The sequence below is a fragment of the Mesoplodon mirus genome, assembly GCF_964341445.2.
Source record: "Mesoplodon mirus genome assembly, chromosome: 1".
Classification (NCBI taxonomy): Eukaryota; Metazoa; Chordata; class Mammalia; order Artiodactyla; family Ziphiidae; genus Mesoplodon; species Mesoplodon mirus.
The window spans coordinates 192,292,052-192,297,761 of record NC_138976.1 but is presented as its reverse complement, the minus strand read 5'-3'; the positions used below and the strand labels follow the sequence as shown (position 1 = coordinate 192,297,761).

Below are 5,710 nucleotides of genomic sequence, written 5' to 3'. Positions count from 1 at the left end.
ATAAATGTATAAATCGTATTTGTAAAGCACAATACAAAGTAATTTCATTAATATTCACCCACTTATTTGTACCTTTATACCCTTCTCTTCATTTATATATCTTAGAATTACTTTTAATTTTATCAGCAGGGATACAGGATTTAATGATGAAATTTTGATGACATGTTTTAGAAATATTTGTGAGTGAGTAAGCACTATGCCATGGTGAGAGAGAGAAAAAAATAAAAGCTATTGCTATATTCTTGACTCAAATCATACTCAATATTATTTGTTACATATTATATTACACACACAAATGCACTCTCACTGGCATGGTATCACCTACATTATTATAATTTCCATTTCCTTCCCAATCCCTTTAAAGCCCATATCTGACCCTTAGACTTATTAAATTGCATTGTTTTAAACCACTTCTCCAATTTGTCAAGGTCATATTACGGTCATGTTGAATTTTGATCTTGACAAAGTATTAATCAGTCTTATCAACTAAAGAGAACTGTAAATGACTAAATCCACATGCTTTTCTATCATCCTAGACTTGATGAAAATATTAAATAGCCTCTGGCCCAGGATTGACCTCTACATATAAAACTTCTGTCCACTTTGGTTGAGGAGGAACTATAAATGAGTTTCATTGTTCTACCTACTTTGTTTCCAATAAATAGGTCTCTGGTGCTGATCTATTTTTATAAATTTGTGAATGAATTCGATTTGTAACATTTTTATAATATTAATATTTAATGTCTGATTTCAAGTCGTGGATGAAAAAATGCTAACATCAATGAAAACTACTACTTGCCCAAATAGATTAATAATAGTAAGAACAGTTAAAGTAGATTTTAAATCTACTGTCATGTTTATTTACTTTCCTGAGTTGTTCCCACTGTGCCACTTCCTTACTTTCTGAATATGACAGGTTCATGCATGACGTCCTCCTCTAGATGCTGTGCCATTAAGAAATCTCACTGATTATAATAGGTGATCATCTATGATGGATAATAAATATGCTTGTGCATTTTCAATCACAAATCCATGTCTTGCACACTGAAATGATTTTACTTGTTGCTTGATCACGGGGACTTCTTCCTCTGAATAAATAAGACTTGACTTTGCCTCTTTATGCAGTCATCTGCTCACAGTTCTGCCTCTCTCCAGTAGACTGTGTCTCCTTAAAGACAAATGAATATTCATTCATCTTTGATCCCCTTTGCTTAGCATGCATAGAAAGTGTTCAACAAATATTTGTTTAATAAGTTAAACACCAATATGCCGTGAAGTAGGAAAATCTGGAGATGTGAGTGGTCAAGATGGGGGGTGTGATTAAAGGACCCCTCTGAATTCTAAGAACAACATACTTAGGAGGGAATGCATGAATAATCAACGGGGCTGACTACTTAACAACTAGTATGTATTCAACTTTCAAATTCTATATTATAAGCATCCCTGAGTGTAAGTTGAAATGGATAGACAGGAATTTTTGTTTTATTTTTTCTAATGAGGAAGCAGTGTAGGTCTCTATTCTCATGGCCTCTGTTGCTTCCTATGAATATTTCTCCAATATCTTGACATAATCATTTTCAGGAAGCCAAGAGAGTCCAAAAGAAAATGACAAACAACAGAAATTGCTTTCATTTTCTAGTGTTTGGAAAAACATAAAAATAGGTTTAAGTTTTTCAAACATACTTAGATTTCATGAGATTTTACTTGGTTTATAATCAATATGATAAGATGCATATATATGTATATAGAATCATCATTCATTTTAAATTGGAAATAATGTGTATCCCCATGGCTGATTTGCAAACTGTCAATAATAAGAACCAAGCTTATGTCCTCCTAAGTCTTTTGTAGCCCCATTTTAACACATTTTCTGAAAGTTATTTCACTTCAACCACTCTAGATACTTTCTAAAAAAACAAGAGATGACTTTTTAAAATTTTCCTTTCAAAATGAAAATATTAAAATATGCTACAAATTGGTGCAATAATGGAAGCTACAACTTACCACGTAAGTTTGTTTGTAATTGAGCAAAATATGTTCCAATAATTTTTGCATTGTATTTGCCTTTCTCTCTGTAATTACTAACCCTTTTTCTTTCACTATGGAATGTGAATTTTGATTTCTCATCTTCAAATTTGCCTTTAAATACATTTCTACCCTTATTTTTCTTCCATCTGGAAGCTAAGTTTTCAAGAGAAAATTTGTTGCCACAAATATTGAATGACTTCATATTAGAAATAATTCTAATGTAACTACTTTGTATTTGGGAATGTGCCACTGTGTTTAGGAAGGCTAAACACATACTTTTGGGTAAGTTCAAAAAAGATTACTCCAATGATTCAACCAAATATATTTCAAGCATATTGATAAGGAATTTCAAACTAATTGTGTGTGATAGCCATCAATTAAAGACGTAAAATGAATGCCTGCTATTTTAAAACATAGTTAAGCCAAGGAAAAGCTGTGCATAACTAGCATGTTCTGTAAAGATAATTGGCTCACTAACTAAATTCTAACAGCCCATTCACATTTCTAGATTTTAATTGAAGAATGGATGGCAATAGTAAGGTGAGCTCATTGCCCAATACACATAAGCATGTGACAATTTTAATTTCTGCAGAGATGCCCATATTGTATGAAATCTTATTAATATTGTGATGGAATACAGTGAATCATGCTGTGAAAGAAGCACATATTTGTTGTACATGTGTTCACACACACACACACAAACACACAGATACACACACATTTCTTTTCTCTCTTCTCTATTCTCATTTCAGTCCCATTTTTCCTCTTCTTAGATAACTGGTATCATGAATTGAATATAAATACTTTGAATCCATGCTTGAACTTTTTACTATATGCAAATGAATCCATGAAAAACACATGACTGCTTTGAGTTTTAAAAATTTATATACATGTCATCATGCCAAATATGTAATCTTAAAAATCATTTATCATGTATATAATTAATTACTTCGAGTGAAGTATAGCATTGCATCTTAAAAATAGTTTATATATGTCTTTTGTAAGCAGCATAAACTGGAATTTTAAAATTTATTTTTATTGTCTCTGTGATCAAATGTATGGTGATTATTGATCTATTTCTCCTTTATTTTTCCAAGTTTTATCCCTCCCGGTACTAACTTCATTTAAACACATTTTTCATTCTCTTTTTATGGTCTACCTTTTTATGAATCATATATGAAGTCTTCATTTTTAGTGTTTTCTGAAAAATTTGACATATATGTCTAACTTGAAAAAGTCTAAAACTAATTATCTCATCTTCCTCCTAAGCGTTTCATGGACCCCTCAAATTTTAAATCTGATCTCCAGTATTTCAGTATATTATCTAGTGTTTTAGTTTTACTTTGTACACACCCCCATTGGCTATTATTTTTTACACTCAACCGTTATTCAGATTCATTCCAACATTACAAATTTCTTTGCTGGTCACTGTTCAGTGCACCTTCCTACTTCTTTTTATGCTTATTTTCTTTCTTACTGAAGAACATTCTTTGTACAATGGTCTCCAATCTTGCCTAAAACACATGAGAATTATGTGAGAACTTTTTAAAGCTCCCATTATTGAAACACCGCCTAGATCACTTTGGTTAAAAAAAAAAAATCTCCAAGTATTGGCTTCAGGCATCAGAATATTTTTTAATGCCTTCAGACAATTCCAACAGCTGCTGCTACTGCTTTAGTCATTTTGTTGTTGTTGTTGTTACAGTTTGTGGGTGGTAATTCCTCTTTGTCTATGAATGAAAATTTCTTTACTTCTTGTTCTTGAGTAGTTTTTTAAAATGAGGTGTAGAATTTTAATTTGGACAGCTATATGTGCTCAGTACTTTGAAGATATTATTCTATTGTTTTCCAGCATCTACCTGTTTTCTGATAAGACAACAGCATCTACCTGTTTTCTGATAAGACAACAGATATTTAAAGCCAGCCCTCAAAAACAAGGCTTATTATTTCCAGGGCCCCTTTGAATTTCTTGCTTTCAACTCCTCCTCACTATTCTAATGTTGAATTTGTTTTTTCTCCTTAAATCCTGAGACTGGGGATCCCCCCATTTTTTATAAGCTTGTTCATTTTCTTTTTATGTGCTGCTACATGTAAAAGCAACATATAAAAGAAAACACAAGTATAACAAACTGTGTGTTCAGGTTGGAAGAAAGGATTCTCAATATCAGTTCAGCCTATCCTATTGACTGAAAGCATTTACCTTGTTTCTTTTACAACTAACTTGAATATTATGAGTCTTACATCTAATATACAGTACTCTTCAGCCTACTTGGAACGTCTATGCTCAATAAGGACATTAGTTGATTTGTCACTAATATTGCTTTCCCTACATGTGAGTGCATTCAGAGTTCTATCCTGTCCCATATACATAGCATAATCTTATATTTTGTATCTAACTGGCATCAGTTTTCCTTTTTTTTTTTCGATTTACTTTTAAGGTTTACTTTTAGCAAGACTGTACTGAAACACTCTTACACCTTAATAGATCTAATTGTCTGGACTTAAAATAATAGATTTCTCTATCACAGGGGCATTTGTCTGTACAGATACTGATTTCTGTTCTCTGCACATGTTTTCATGTTATATGCCCAGTGTAATATGAAGCGAGTTAATTTATTGTGTTGCATATAGTAAAGAATCCAGCAGAATAATGTTATTTAGGGTTTTTTTTCCCATTATTTCTATGAATAACAACAACATCAACAATAATAGTAATAGAAAAGATAATTTCTACCTATAGCAAGTCTCAGTTTTTTCTTAAATGCAGTAGAAGGCCCTTCACACTCTATTTGTCAGCTTGGCTTCAGGTTTTCCTATTGTTGGCTAGAAGACAGATAAAGGGGATTATGGACAGAACTGAGCCTGGTTTCTGCTAATCTCCAACTTGAATTCTTTCAAGGGTTGCAAAATATGATTCAAGTATTTCACAGGCCTTTATAACCTTTGTCATCTGTCTGGTATATGTGCCATCATGGGTGGATTTGGAACTGACATTTTATATCTCTGATCTCAACTGTATAAATATTTGTTTAGACTGACTATCAACATAGAACACAGACATTCTCTTCTGATGTATGGATGATAGAATAGTCCTTAACTGGGCCCCTAAGGATGGGGAAGGCACAAACTAACAGAGGGCAATGAGGCAAATTTTCAATGAACTCAGATTTTATATTTTCCTTTAGGTAAAAGAGTGGTTGCTTCTATACCAAAAAACTATTTCTTATAATTTGGGTTACATTAAAAATATCCCATATATACAACCATTTATCGGAATCTATAATAGTGACTTGGTTTTCTCAAATATATTATATATGGAGTCCTTTAGACTGGAATTAAATTAATCATGGTTGTATTTTTTTTTCTATAGACTTCCCAGCTATTTTCCCCTAGGAAAACTCTCTTAAATAATCAAGAGAAATATTTTAGGCAACATTATGTAAATCATCACCCTTATTAGATGAATTAATATTCTTGAAGTTATAGCTCATTTCATGGAAATCAGATTAACCTGATGTTATGGGCATTGTCATTTATCAGTAAGTTATTTGTTAATATGCTCAGTATGTGACATAAAATATGTAACTTTAATAAGAGAATGGATCACCTCAAATAATTTAGCAAATCTTGAAAATGATAAGGATTAAAATTGTGGATGTATAAAGGACACAGAAGCTTGGAG

The 5,710-nt window shown here is 32.0% G+C and overlaps 1 long non-coding RNA gene across 1 annotated transcript; it reads right to left on the bottom strand.

The window, feature by feature from the left end:
• Positions 1 to 208: 208 nt before the first annotated feature.
• Positions 209 to 4,836, bottom strand: LOC309804885. Its single transcript, XR_014294188.1, has 2 exons — positions 4,763 to 4,836; positions 209 to 1,168 (listed from the first exon to the last, which is right to left on the bottom strand). It is a non-coding gene; the product is annotated as an uncharacterized lncRNA (long non-coding RNA).
• Between the last annotated feature and the right edge of the window lie 874 nt (positions 4,837 to 5,710).